The sequence below is a fragment of the Protopterus annectens genome, chromosome 2.part0, assembly GCF_019279795.1.
Source record: "Protopterus annectens isolate FY-2018-M chromosome 2.part0, PAN1.0, whole genome shotgun sequence".
Taxonomy (NCBI): Eukaryota; Metazoa; Chordata; order Ceratodontiformes; family Protopteridae; genus Protopterus; species Protopterus annectens.
The window spans coordinates 1,787,102,180-1,787,117,179 of record NC_056728.1 but is presented as its reverse complement, the minus strand read 5'-3'; the positions used below and the strand labels follow the sequence as shown (position 1 = coordinate 1,787,117,179).

At 39.3% G+C, this 15,000-nt stretch overlaps 1 protein-coding gene across 5 annotated transcripts in view; it reads left to right on the top strand.

The window, feature by feature from the left end:
* ARHGEF10L (Rho guanine nucleotide exchange factor 10 like) overlaps positions 1–15,000 on the top strand; it is a 3,087,848-nt gene that overhangs the window by 1,174,660 nt on the left and 1,898,188 nt on the right. The window lies entirely within an intron of this gene.

Genomic DNA, 15,000 nt, shown 5'->3' with positions numbered 1-15,000 from the left:
GAAGGTATAAAACTGTGACACCTTGAATATCTCAGTGTCTTTTTTAGGCAATGCCAAACTGATAAACCTATCAACTTAACTGAACCTATGAAGGAATATCTGAAGGTAGTACTCCTCAATGCTAGAAGTCTTAACAAGAAACTCCACTCCCTGCAAGCCTTCCCCTCCCTAGAGAGTATAGACATCTGTGTAGTAACAGAGACATGGTTTAAAGTCACTCAGAGTACCCCGGTGCAAAGTTATAATGCCTTTTACAATTTTAGGCAACTACTGCACAAGAGGAAATTAAAGGTGGAGGAGTCTCAGTCTATATTAAAAACAGTCTCACATCCAGACTAGTTAAAGCGTATTACCCAGTGGAACTCATACATGTGCAGCTCACAATAAACAGGGTCTCGTATGATATCCTTGCAACTTATAGGTTCCCCTCCATGTTTCAGGAAACCCATACTACCTGTCTCAATGTACTAGAGTCCCTCACCATTCAACCCAATATGATATTCATGGGCAATCTCAACTACCCTTCTATAGATTGGGACTCTTATACTACTTCTAATGTACAAGCCTAGCAATTCTTGATCTTTGTTAATACCAACATCCTGGAACAGTTGGTTCATTTTCCTATCGGGGTACAAACATCCTTGGGGGCAAATCCTCCTCACCCAATGTAATATCTTCACTTGTCAGATCTGATCACAAGGCAGTATTACTTGAAATAAAAATTAAATCCGGGGGTCTAGCAAACCCAAAAACCTATTCCGAGACTAACCTCTCTATACTAAGCAACACCTTGGCTAAATTCCAAGCACCCCCAAACCAATAAGCACCATAGCATACACTGAGCTATTTACAAAATCTCTGTACAGCCATTTTGATAGCTGTATAGTATGAGCTGTGCTTATTTGTATTGAGAATAAGAAAAATTCAAAAGAAAAGCCACTCTGGTAGAATCACAATATCATTCAGTTATACAGCAAAAGAAAAACAAATCTTGGCCAAGTGTAGGAAGAATAAAGCTATACATACTAAAAGCCCCCTGAACAATCTAAACAGGCAGCTAAGAGGATTAATTAATACTTCAAAGGCTAAATTTGAAGAAAAAATAGCTTATCAGGCAAAGGACAACCACAAAGCTTTCTACAGATATGTTCGTAACCTCAGGGGAAATACTCAACAGTGCAGAGAACTTATTGTAAATGGCATCACCCGCACTGAAATGGAGGCCATTGCCAACGTTTTGGCTGACAGGTTCATCTCAAATTTCTCCCCCAACTCTCCCTCCCCGATAGTCAAAAGGAAATACCAGATAATACAATTTCCCCAACCATTACTAGAGAACAGGTCATCCATGCACTTCCCAAGGCCAAAAACAGTGCATCTCTGGGCCCTGACAACATCTCAGGATTTTTAATAAATAGCATAAAACGTGACCTTTCTGGTCCACTTGAATCACTTTTCAGCTGTAGCCTTCAGTCAGGTTTTGTCCCCAAGGAATAAAAAATGACTACAGTCATATCCCTGTACAAAGGATGTCCAACCACTGATCTGGTTCACTACAGACTCATAGGTCTGACCAGCCTCATATTCCAACACATGTGAGAGATGCAACCATATAGCCAAACTGGAGGCTAAGCTCTCTCAACTCATTACTGGCGTAACCAGTCAGGAGGAGAAGGAAACCACACTCACTACAATTCCATTCTCACATAGACCTACCACGACAGCAAACCAAACACATAAACACACAAAAACATACTCGGAGGCTCTAAATAAAAATCTGCCTAAACAGCAGAGACCTCCAAAGCAGACACCCAAGCAACCGCTACCCCAAAACAAAACACATGCAACACATAGCTCACAAAGCCAGTTTGCCGAACAGTCACAGCCCTTAAGGCTAAACAACACACCTGATACACTTGTAATAGGTGACTCTATCGTCAGGCACACTGACGTCCCACTCAACAGGCTGAACAAGGAGAAGGTCACAGTGAGCTGCCTGTCAGGTGCTAGGATCCGCCACATAACACAAGCACTCAGGTCACTCCAAGGCAAGTACAAATATGACTCAGTCATTGTCCATGCTGGTGTGAATGACCTGAGACGTACCTCCCTGGACTACATGAAAAGAGACATAGAAGAGCTCTCTGAGCATGTAGCCCAGGCCGGTATGACCCTGACCTTGAGTAGCATCTTACCCTCACCAAGCATGATGCCACAATATGAAGACAAGATGATCAATTTCAACAAATGGCTTAAGTATTGGTGTCATTCAAAGGGGATCCAATGCCTGTCAGCCTGGGATGACATGCTCGACAAGCCACGATGCTTCGCTAGGGACGGCTTGCACCTTTCACTCCTGGGCTTTCGGATATTGGCAAAGGCTCTTGCCACCCCCTTAGTGCCTTTTTTAGGCAAGGCTCAAAAGACAAACCCACCTCCATAGGTATCACAAGGGATAACAAACTAAGAGTAATACTACTCAACGCCAGAAGTCTAAACCTCAAGATGCACGCACTCGAAACTCTTCTTAGCATGGAGAACATCGATATCTGTGCAGTAACAGAAACCTGGTTCAAGGCTCCCGAGAGCACCCCAGCACTACCAGGTTATACCTCATACCATGCTTTTCGGCCCCAAAACTTGGACCGAACCACAAAAGGAGGGGGAGTATCAATATTCGTCAAAGATACCCACACCTCCAGGTTGGTGGCACAGCACGAAGCATCAGAGACTATCCATGTGCACTAACAGTGGGTAAAACTGCCTTCCAGTTTATAGCCTGCTACAGACCACCCTCCCAAACCCAGGAACCCCACTCGGCCTTCCTGAGAACACTGGAAAATATGAAGGTCTCTCCAAACACCATTATATTGGGCGACTTCAACTACCCAAACATAGACTGGGAGCATTACTCTAGCTCCAACACCCTAGCCCAAAGGTTCCTAGAATTTATAAACTCAAATGCTATGGAACAACTTGTTACCACTCCCACAAGAGGGGAAAACATATTGGACCCAACATGGGGGCTCTATGCTCCAGACCAGAAGTGTATCCCTCACTGGTAAGATCAGACCATAAACTAATCTCACTGGATATTCACATCCCGACCCCACCCCCTGCCCAGAAAACCACAGTGAAAAACTTCTCTAAAGCAAATTTCACACTCCTCAAAACTGAGGTGGAATCCTTCAAAGCCCCCGGGCCTGTGGAAAATACGGCCCAGACTGCAGAATCCTTTATAAACGTATCTATGAACACCTTCAGGAATGCATGGATCATGCAATCCCAAATAAAACCAAGACCCAATCCTCCAAAGGTAGGCGTCCTGTCTGGTGGACCCCATCCATAAACAAACTATACAATAGAAGGAGGAAGCTACTACATGATAGAGCAAAATCCCAAAAAGGGAAGGCATTTCTGATCAGTATTAGCAAAAAACTACGGGCAGTCATGAAATCGTCTAAGGCCAGCTTTGAGAGAAAAATTGCACAGGACACTAAGGATAATCACAAGGCTTTTTTTAGTTATGTTAGGAACCTGGGTGGGAATTCCCAGATATGCTCAGAATTAGTCCAAAATGACAAAAAATACACTGAACCCACAGACATTGCCAACATCCTAGCTGACAGGTTCAGCGCAAACTTCTCCCTCCCTCCCCACCAAAAGGGAAAATATCTATCCCAGCAGAGTGCTACCCCCCTGACATCTCAGATGCTCAGGTAAGAGCTGCCCTCTCCAAAGCAAAAAAACACAGCATCAATGGGACCAGACAGTGTCCCAGGCTGCATCCTACATGAACTCCAAGAAGAGCTAAACCCAAACATAAAACTACTGTTCAATCTCAGCCTTACTACAGGATATGTACCCAAAGAGTGGCGTACAGCAAGAGTGGTCCCTCTCCACAAAGGTGGTGCCTCAACGGATCCTGGAAACTATCGCCCCATAAGCCTGACTAGCTTGGTCTGCAAAGCTATGGAAAGGATCATCATGGACCTCATAAATAAAGATATTGGGGACCTACAGACACTAGATCCTGCCCAGTTCGGCTTTGTTAAGGGCAGATCCTGCCTCTTAAACCTGGTCGATTTCTTTGAAACAGTCACCAAGGCCATTGAGGAGGGGAAGGTGGTCCACACAGCCTACCTGGACCTCGCAAAAGCCTTCGATACAATACCCCACTCGGGCATTATAGATAAGCTCACCAGCTTAAATATAAACCCCTATGTCACTAGATGGGTTGCAAACTGGCTCAAGGACAGTACCCACATGGTTAGAATTGCTGGAGCCATGTCAGACTCCAAACCAGTTACAAGTGGTGTCCCACAAGGCTCAGTCCTGGGACCTCTCTTGTTCGGTATATATTTCTCGGAGGTACAAGCCAACATGGAAGGACTGTGGCTGACCAAGTTCACAGATGACTGCAAACTAGGCACCATAATCGACTCTCCAGCTGACACAAGCATCCTACAAAAGGGCCTCATAGAAACAAACAACTGGTGTCAGAGCCATGGCCTCAAGCTAAACGCCAAAAAGTGTATAGTCATCCTCTTTGACAAAAACAAAGTGCCCACAAATTACCACATAGGTGGTAATCCATTAAGTTCGGAAGAAGTAATTAGGGACCTGGGGACCCAAGTTGATAGCAATCTCTCATTTGAAAACCACGTGGCCAAAGTGGTTAGAAAAACATTTTATATAGCCCACCTAATCATGAAGGGATTCACATCTAGATCAGGGGAGGTCATCGTGCCTCTTTACTCATCCCTCATCAGGCCCATAATTGAGTACAATGCCCCTTTTGGGATGTACCTTACCAGACACCTGCAGCAACTGGAAAGACCCCAAAAGTACCTCACCAAGAGGATCAAAGGGCTCAAACAGATGCCATATGCTGCCCGGTTAAAGAACCTCCAGCTCTACTCAGTGGCATACTGCCTGCTCAGAGGCGATCTGTGCCTGACGTATAAAGCCATGTCCAACCCGGAATTAATGGACATGCTGCACCTCAGAAAATAAAAATCTCATCGAGCTACGCGCTCGAGAGACTTGAACCTCAGCACTGAAATAAATAGGACATGCTGGAGGGACAGATTCATAACCCAGAAGCTCTCTTCACTCTGGAATAAAATCCCAGTCCAGGTTAGGCAGAGTCCCTCATTGATTGTCTTCAAGAGGAATCTTGATGATTGGATGGGAGATCGTAGGTTTACCCCGGGTATCACTTCTGTGTCACTGTTAGACAGAGGCACAGTATACTAACCTCGAAAAAGGGAATAACAAAATTCATTTAAAATGGGTGGCGAAAGCCAAACACACTCTGGCTAGGCTTATAAATGCCCTAGGGCAGATAGCCTAGTATGAACCTATGAACCTATGTAAGGCCATGGAAAGAATCAATATGGATTTGATAAATGAGGACAAAGGTTACCTGCAAATGCTGGACTCATCACAGTTCAGCTTTGTTAAAGGAAGGTCATGCCTATTAAATCTAATGGACTTTTTTGAGAGGCTCATCAAAGCATTGGATAAAGGTAAGACTGTGCACACAGCTTACCTCATCTTGGCCAAGGCTTTGACACAATACCACACTCAGGCATTGCAGACACGTTCACTAATTTAGGTATAAGCCCTTTTATCACCCACTGGTTACCCAACTAGCTCACTGACAGGACCCAGGAGGTCAAAATAGGTGAGGCCACCTCCTCGAAGAGGCCAGTCACTTGCAGAGTCCCCCGGGCTCTGAACCTAGCCTGCTCCTTTTTAGTATCCATTTTTCTCAAATGGAAGCAAGTGCTGAAGATTTATGGCTGACTAAGTTTGCAGATGATTTCAAGCTGGGGGTTATCATCGACTCCCCTGCTAGAACTGACTAGTATTCTTCAAGAAGGTCTTATCTCTGACTAACAAACGGTGCCAAAGCCATGGTCTTTTTTTAGACAAGAAACTTATTTATTAAGTTATTATGTATTGCACAGGCAATCATACATTTGTATAAATGAAAACAAACCATATTGATATAATGTTAGTTTCAATCATTATACATCACAAACCATACTGACATAATTTTATTTGCAGACATTATACATCCTTATAACCTGTCCAAGTCATTGTCAGTCAGACATTACATGGCTCATTCTTATCCTGCCTTCTATTAAACTTCCTTCCTCCTCTGCATGTATTGTTCCCACAGTTCCCATTTTTTCTATGTAATTTGCTCCTACCCTTTTCTAAAGATCCCAATTCCAATTGTTTTGTCTCTGTTATTATATTCACCACTTCTAGTAAAGTTGGTTTAGACTTTGACTCACTAAGGCCTTACTGTGTCTAGGCATTTCCAATTCTGTTTCATAGCTCACAAAATAATTTCCTTAGCTACACCAACTTGCTAACCCAGCATGTTTGACAGAAATGTCTGCAGGGAATCTTTAAAGTCTGCCAACTCATTACACTCCCAGAAAATATGTTCCTAATTACCTCTTTCTTCCCAATCACACCTCCAACATTTGCTGTCTACCTGAGGAAAAATTATTTGGAGTCTACTTAGGGTATAAAAATACCTTTGTAAATCCTTCCAAGCAAAGATCCTAAATCTTCTAGACTTTGTTGCATATTTGGGAGACATGCATACATTCCCCATTGTTTCTCTATGAATTACGTATTCAGTCTCTCTTCCAATCCTTTCTAACCTCCTCTGATCGATTCTTGTAGTTATTCATGCAATATTTTGTATGCTGTACTATTTGTTCCTTATTTAACAACAGCTTCTGTTCTAGATTCTACTAAAAACTCTACCAATGCTGGTCTTTCACTTAGCATCCCAATATTTATTTCTCTTTGCCTATACTCTGATGTAAATCCTTGATATGGAAGGCAATGTCTAGCCTGCAGTTCAAATAATTTCTTGGCCTCTTCCCATTCTGTTACCTTTACCTCTCTAATTATTTGGTTCCAATACCTTGGTTCTTTTGCCAATTTTCATTAATAAATGCCAGCCCTCTTTTGCCTATCACGTGTATCCCTAATTGCAGTCATCCCTATTAGCAGAATCTCCTTTCTCCATTCCTGTGTTGTCTTAGTTCTTAAAATACTTTCTGCTACTTTATGAATATAATATTTGGTATAGTTATTGCTATTCTCCTTAATGATCTGCATCCAAAATCCCAGTCTCTCATTGTTTCTTGAGCTTCTCCATTTCATCAATATCCCTTTTGTCTTTAAATTATAAGTTTCTGCTTGTGCTATGTATAGGGGCCTTAACTGTGTAGCTCTGAAATACCCCTTCAAATTGGGTAAATCTAAACCACCTTGTTCAGTTAGAATAAAGCTAATCCCACTTTACTCTTTTTTTGTCTTCCCCTCCCAGATGAAATGCATTAACTCTATTAATTGCTATCCACAACTCCTCCTCTGGTTGATAAAAATATGCCAGACTTGTGTATAAAATTAAAGGGCCTAAAACCTTTTAACTTCTTGTCTCTTGCTATCCATATCCATATAACAGAGCTTCTAATTTCTCAGTTTTTGTATTATCTTTTGCTTAGTCTCTTCCCACGTATCCTTAGCTGCCACACCAGAATCCTTTTTAATTCATACTCCTAAGTACTTCATTTTATCATGTCCACATAAATATGGATATTGCTGAACCACTTTGTGTGTGGGCACATAATTTACAGCTGTTGCCACTGTTTTAGTTTCATTATTTTGGTATCCCAAAAAGATTTGAAACTGCTTTAAAATGTTCCACAACATGGAAATGTCATTTTCTGGTTTTATCAGGTATAAAATAATATCATCTGCAAATAGAGACAGCTTTTCTTGGTTACCATACCAATTATATCCTTGAGTTTCTTGAGTCCCTTATTTTCTTTGCCAATGGTTCTAAATATAGTGCAAATAACAAAGGGGAAAGAGAATACCTGTGGCTGGTTCTTCTACTCAAATAGAAATTATCTGAGAAGAACCCACCCACTTTAATTTTTGCAACTGATCCCTCATATTTTCTACTAATCAGCCTTATAATTTTATCAGGGAATGCAAATACTTCCTTTGCCCTGCTCATAAACTGGCAGCTTACTCTGTCAAATGCTTTCCCTGCATCAAGACTCACCAACAACAGTGGCATTTTGTTGCATTCAGCTTTCCCATGGATCATCATTGTTCTGTTAATGTTGTCAAATGTTTGCCTCCCCTCCACAGAATCACACTGATCCATATCTAGTAATTTTGGCATCACCTTTGCCATTCATTTAGCCATTATAGACATACACTTTAAAATCATGGTTTATGATTGATGTGGGCGTGTATGAAGCTAGATCTGATGGGTCTTTACCTTCTTTAGGTATTACAGCTACCGCCTCTTCCTTCCAGGATGTTGGTGCTTCTCCTCCTCTTAAAATATTGTTAAACAAAACCTTCCAGATCTTTATCAGTTTTTTCCTTCCTAACTTCCAAACTTACACAGGAATACCATCTATTCCTGGGAACTATCCTATGGATTAGTTATGCATCACCGTTTTTATCTCATCTCCTCCTATCCTGTTAGTAGCTGAGCCTCATCTACCTCTAACCTTGGCGTATTTAATTCTTCCATAAACATTTCCATTTGTACCTTTTCTTGATTGTCATATTTCTCTGGTTTATACAGACTTTCATAAAATTTCCAAAATATTTCTAGTACCTCTATAGGACCTCTTATCTTCCTTGTTATAGGCTCCCTAAGCTTGGCGACAACCCTTTCTACTTTTTGTTACCTGAGTTGTTGAGCTAAAAGTTATTGTGCTCTGGCATTATTATCAAAAAGCAGCTGCTTAACAGCAATCTTTCTAAACTCATGTATATATCAAGGTATCCCTTATTTTCTGCATAGCATTCTACATTTGCTCCTTTTCTTGATCTGTGAGATTCTCCCTATTCTGTAATACTTTAACATTTGTCAGTCCCTCTGAATAATTCTTGTTACTTCTTAACTTTATCTTTCTTTCTTTTGTCTCCATCCTATTTTTAAACTTCACTTTAATTTTATCCCAATCCCTAGTTATATTTTCAGAAGAAATTTCTGTCTTCTCTAATTACCCCTGAATTATTTCCACTACCCATTCTTTAAATTTCTTCCTTTTCAACAGATAGGTGGGAAAGCACCAGTGTCTCATTTTTTATTTCATTACCCTGTTTATATTTTAGTTATTATTGGTGTGTGATCTAATATAGTTATTGGATGCATATCAAAAGTTTTGATTAAGTGCACATATTCATGTGAAATGTAATTTCTGTGTAGACCAGCCCAGTTTTTGTATCTTTGGGAATAACATGTAACACTCTGAAGTCCTACTACTGAATTGAGATCTTCCATGACCATTAACATTTAAATATAATATAGAAAAGATCATTATAGTAAAAAGTTATTTCTCCTATATTTTGTTTGTAACACCTTTTTGTTAAGTATCTAGCTCCAGTTTTTGTGTTACATGCACACACTGTTGTTTGGCAGGTTGATCTTTTATGCAGTTGTTTCTTGTCAAATGCATTTGCGCCTATGTCACATCTTACAAAAACTTCTGTTTTTTTTGAAAACCCTCAAACAAAAAAATACATCCCCAGTACACCCCTAAAACCTATTACTTAATACTAACACACAAAATTATGTACATATTCAGATTTTGAATTTTTACCCTCCTAATAGGAACGATTGTCCCAAACTGACAGCTACACTCATTGACTTGGATTAAACTAAAAGAAAAGGTTATCCATACTAAGAAGCATGGTACAGCCTGTGCTTCTACTAAGTACTATCTGGTTTTGTCTTATCTTTATTGCTCGCTCAGAATGGAAGAATACTTGAATGCTTTCAATAACATTATCTCATAACCACTGGAAGAAAGACATATTCTGTTTTATTGCACTTTATCAGATTGCCTCTATGGAGACATGACAACCAGATACAGAGTTGCTTCTACAAACATTTATTTATTTACTTTATTATATTCAATGTTCTTTTTTATTTATTTGCTTTCTCTTAAAATTTGTTACTAGATCAAGCCAAGGGCCATAATCCAGTCTTTCCCCCTATGCAAGAATGAGAAAAGGCATATAATTTTATTGTAGCATACTCTTTTAATCAGATTTCTCTTCTTTTTTACATTGCAGTGCCTACATTTCTTAAAACTGAACAAAGAGAAAGAAAAAAAAAAGGAAAATAACATGGGCACCTTTTTACTTTAGTATCCCTATGCTTTATAGTATGCATATTATTTCATGCACTATAAAAAACATTACTGTCAGGAACACAATTTTGTTTAATTTACAGTTAACTCTGTCCTTCCTCCTCTTCTCTCCTAGGTGTTTCTCCAAAGATTTATGACATGAAGTAGGGCATATGCTTTGAGTCCCCTGCGAATTTAACAAAGTCAAAAAAGTCAAATATTTCCAGGTTTCCTTGTTGTCTTGTTTCACAAATATAATTAATTCTTTGTAATCCCACATTTATTTGTCAATTTCCGAGTTGATGGTTTTATTAATTTATATTTATTTATTTATTTACATTTGTTAACCGGGTAGTGTCTGACTGGGTCATCTGGCCCATTTTCACCGGAGACTCTGGGAGATAAGCTCCAAAAAAGGTAGTTTACAGAGACAAAAGAAAAACATAGAAACACACTTGGCAAAGATAAAAATAAGAAATTGCAGGGGGATAGAATAAAATATACGAGGTTGCTTTCCTGTTGCTGTTCTTTTATTTCTGTTTATCTTCATCTTCCAAATCCAGTCTCTTCTTCCTTTCCAATGTACTCTCAGTTTTTCTAGTCAACTCTTAAGCTTTTTTCTGTCTGTTAAACATTTTCCATTGAAACATTAGAAAAGGTTTCACTGTCTCAGTCTTTGTGTGGTCTTTATTACCAGAAGAACACAAAGAAGATCTTCTGTTTCACAGGACACTTTTTGTTGGACAAACCTTTGTATTTCCTCCTTAGCATGTTCTGCATCAAAAAATGATTTTGTTCTTCCAGAAAAGAATATTCTGAAGATAGCTGAGTATAGTAATTTGAATTTCATGCCTCTTTGTTGGCACACCATGATTACTGGAATAAAGTTACGTCTCTTCTGCCTGGTGTACAGTGAGTAATCATTCTGTATAAACACTCTAGTGTCTCCCACTTTTAGTACTTTGCCCTTCTGCAACAGTTTTGTCAGAATCAACTTCTTCTGCTGGTAGGCTTGCATCTTTACTATTAAAGGTAAGTTACTTTCTTATGGCCAGATTTGGAGCATACACATAATGTGCCCTTTCAATTAACAACTTCTGCTGTGGAATTCCATTCCAGGTACTTATTTGTGCTTTCATAAAATTAATACGGTCTGTTCCTTCTAGCTTCTCTGGTACAGCAGAAAGTCTCAGGTTTTCAGGGTTTTGCCCTGTCCTCTAATTCTATTATATTTTTTGAAACATCACTTCATAAGCAGTTTCACATTCAACCAGCCTTTTCTTCATTTCGACCTCTGATTTTTGTAGTTTTATCACCTCATCTGACTATCTGTGTAAAGCTTCTTCCATTTTTCCAGCATTTTGTTATTTGTGTTGATGTACTCCATCAGTGTTTTGTTTATTTTAATCAGCTCTGAGTACATTTGACTTTTTTTCCTCTAGGTTACTGGAAGTCATGTCTTGCACCAAAGCTGGAGCTTGCACTGCTTTTTGCTAGCTGTAGAATTCTTCTTAGTCTGTGTTTTTTCCTCACCTTTTGTGATTTATTTTCTTTAACGTTCTCTGAATTTCTTTTTTGCTGACATCCAGGCAGTGCACTTACAAGCCAGTTACTGAAATGTACACAAAATTAGGAGTTTACTAGCTCTCTTTTCTGAGTTTCTGTTTTCACACTGGGAGAGTTGAAATTAAACTGTTACTCAATATGCAGCCATCCCGGGAGTCCCAAAGCCACAGTCTTAAACTCAATGGTAAGAAACTCATATGTGTACCATTTGGGAAGCCAGCCATCCCAGATTATTATCATGTTGATAATACATCCCTAAGAGAAGACTCAGTGATCAGTGATCTTGATATTTGGTTTCTCTTAAAACTTGTTACTAGATCAAGCCATAGACAATAATCCAGTCATTTCCCTATGCAAGAATGAGAAAAAGCATATCAGTTTTCTTGTATCATTCTCTTTTGACCAGATTTTTCTTCTTTTTTTACATTGCAGTGCCTAAATTTCTTAAAACTGAACAAGGAGGAAGAGAAAAGAAGTGAAAAAGCAGGGGCATTTACTTTAGTATCCCTTTTACACTTGAAAATAAATGAGAAAACTTTACTTTATAGCATGCAGATTATTTCATGCACTATAAAATATTACTATTAAGAACAAAATTTAGTTTTACTTACAATTAACTCTTTCCTTCTTCCTCTCCTCTCCTAAGTGTTTTTCCAAACATTTATGACATAAAGCAGGGCATATGATTTGAGTCCCCTACAAGTTTAACACAGTCAAAAAGTCTAATATTTCCAGGTTTTCATGTCCTGTCTTATTTCAATATAATTAATTCTTTGTAATCACACATTTATCTGTCAATTTCCAAGCTGCTGGGTTTTTTCTGTTTATCTTCTTCTCGCAAATCCAGTCTCTGCTCCCTTTCCAACGTACTCTCGGTTCTTCTAGTCAACTCTTATACCTTTTTTTTTTGTCTGTCAAACATTTTCCGTTGAAACATTGGAAATGGTTTCACTGGCTCAGTCTCTCTGTGGTCTTTATTACCAGAAGAACACAAAGCAGATCTCATTCTGTTTCACATGTCACTTTTTATTGGACAAACTTTTGTATTTCCTCCTTAGCATGTTTTGCATCAAAAAATGATTTTGTCCCTCCAGGAAAGAATATTCTGAAGATAGCTGGGTATAGCAGTTTGAATCTCATGCCTGGCTGTCGGCACTCCTTGATTACTTGAATTAATTTACTCCTCTTCTCCCTTGCGTACAGTAAGTAATCATTCTCCACAAACACTGTACTGTCTGTCTCCCACTTTTAGTAATATGTCGTTCTGTCACAGTTTTGTCAGAATCAACTCCTTCTGCTGGTAGGATTGCATCTTTACTATTAAAGGTCTAGATTGCTTTCTAATGGCCAGGATTGGAGCATACACATAATGTGCCCTTTCAATTAACAACTCCTGCTGTAGAATACCAGTCCAGATGCTTATTTGTGATTTCATAAAATTAACATGGTCTGCTCCTTCCAGCTTCTCTGGTACAGCAAAAAATCGTAGATTTTCTCTTTGTGCTCTGTCCTCTAATCCTTTTATTTTTTGAAACATCTCTTTATAAGTAGTCTCACATTCCTCCAGCCTTTCTTCATTTTGACCTCTGACATTTGTATTTTTATCACCTCATCTGAATATCTGTTTAAAGCTTTTTCCACTTTTCCAGCCTTTTGTTATTTGAGTTGATATACTCCATCAGCGTTTTGTTTATTTTAATCAGCTCTGAGTACATTTTACTTATTTTTTCCTCTAGGGAACTGGAAGTCATGTCTTGCACCAAAGCTGGACCTTGCACTGCTTTTTGCTGAACAGCTGCAAATTCTTCTTAGTCAGTGTTTTTTCCACACTTTTAGTGATTTATTTTCTTTCAGGTTCTCTGAATTTCTTTTTTGCTGGCATCCAGGTAGTGCACTTACTAGCCAGTTTCTGAAATGCACCCAAAATGATGAATTTACTGGCTCTCTCTTCTGAGTTTCTGTTTCACACTGGGAGAGGTGACATTAAGCTGTTACTCAATGTGCAGCCATCTTGGAAGTCCCAAAGCCATGGTCTTAAACTCAATGGTAAGAAACTCATATTTTTATCCTTTGAGAAGTCAACCATCCTGACTAATTATCATGCTGATAATACATCCCTAAGAGTCGACTCCGTGGTCAGTGAGCTTGGTACACATGTAGACAGTATCCTTAGCTTCAACCACCATACAGCCACAGCAGTGAGAAAATCATTTTATGTTGCACAACGTATAGCATCTAGATCCAAAGATGTTATTATCCCACTATACTCCACTATGATCACACCAGTCATAGAATAAAATGCTCTCTTTTGTATGTACCTGACCAGGCATATGCAGCAATTAGAGCGACCTTAGAGGTTCCTTACAAAAAGAATGCAAGATGTAACAAACCTGACTTATGTAGAGCACCTTAAAGCCCTTTCCCTCTACTCAGTCTCATGTAGATCATTGAGGGTTGATCTATGTTTATGAATCTCCTACATATTCATAAGTCTTAGAGTACCGGAAATACAAGGTCTAGGGACCTGAATTTTGTCTGTGACTTAAACAGAACATGCTGGAGAGATAGTTATGTGTCCCAGAGAATACCCCTCCTATGGAACAGGCTTCCCATCCATGTGAACCTGAGTTTGTCTATTACCCATTTTAAGTGCAACCTAGAACAGCGGATGGGGAATAGAAAATTTACACCTGATCTGGCACCCATGTCCCTTATGGACAAAGGTAGTTTATAAATTCCTGACCCTCAATGTCCTATTTGGATACAGGGCATCATTTTTCTTTCAGGAAAATTTGGCTAGTCTTAGAAAGTCCCTCTGAGTCATTAGCCTAGTAACAGTCTATGAATCTATGAATCTGTTAGACCTTTTCTTTTGCTAATTACTGTGAAAATTAATAGCTGTTGAGAAGGGCATCAACTGTTACAGCCCCTAGTCAGTATTACAAAGCTCAGTTCTTAGGTTTGATAACTGCTTTCTATGAGTCAAATGTGCATAAAGTGGCAGAACCTCAAGTAATACATCAGGTGTTAAATCCATCCATCCATCCATCCATCCATCCATCCATCCATCCATCCATCCATCCATCACTGCTTTTCCCATTTTTACACATGGGGTCAGAGTATCACTTCAACAGTGACAATCATCTAGAGCCAAAGTTTACACCACCAGATAGCTCATCCATACCACATAATTACATGTAGGCATAATTTAGAGTATCAAATCCACCTACTGCAT